Source organism: Bison bison, unplaced genomic scaffold (genome assembly GCF_000754665.1).
Source record: "Bison bison bison isolate TAMUID 2011002044 unplaced genomic scaffold, Bison_UMD1.0 scf7180017864079, whole genome shotgun sequence".
Classification (NCBI taxonomy): domain Eukaryota; kingdom Metazoa; phylum Chordata; class Mammalia; order Artiodactyla; family Bovidae; genus Bison; species Bison bison.
Window position 1 is genome coordinate 35,867 of NW_011494651.1, and position 464 is coordinate 36,330.

The following is a 464-nucleotide window of genomic DNA, read 5'->3' on the forward strand; positions in this document are numbered from 1 at the left end:
TCCCGAAGGAGAGGAGACACTGAGGCCTACCCCGGTCGGATCTTAGAAGCCCAGGCATAATTAGTAAGCATGGCAGGTTCCACGCTCCAGATGGACACTCAGCCAGAGTGAGAGAGAAAGCAATATGGGGAGACCAGTATTTCGAGAAACTGATCCCCATTCTTTATTTTCCATGGTCTACTTTTATACAGTGAGATGTTATGCAAAAGTCACGTGGGGTCAGCAGTCCTGACTTTTATCAAAGTCAGGTGCTTCATACCAATGTATACAGAGGTCTTAGGGGTGTTACATCATCTTCTGGCCAGGGGGCCTGCTGACAATTTATGACCCTCTCCTTGTGACAGCGGTCAGTCAACCAGGACACTTATTTCTCCAGGGGTGATTATTCTTAAAACAGACACCACCCAAATAAAGTTACATTCCTATAGGGTGTGGGTATAGTGGGTTTTAGTTAAGGAAAGAAT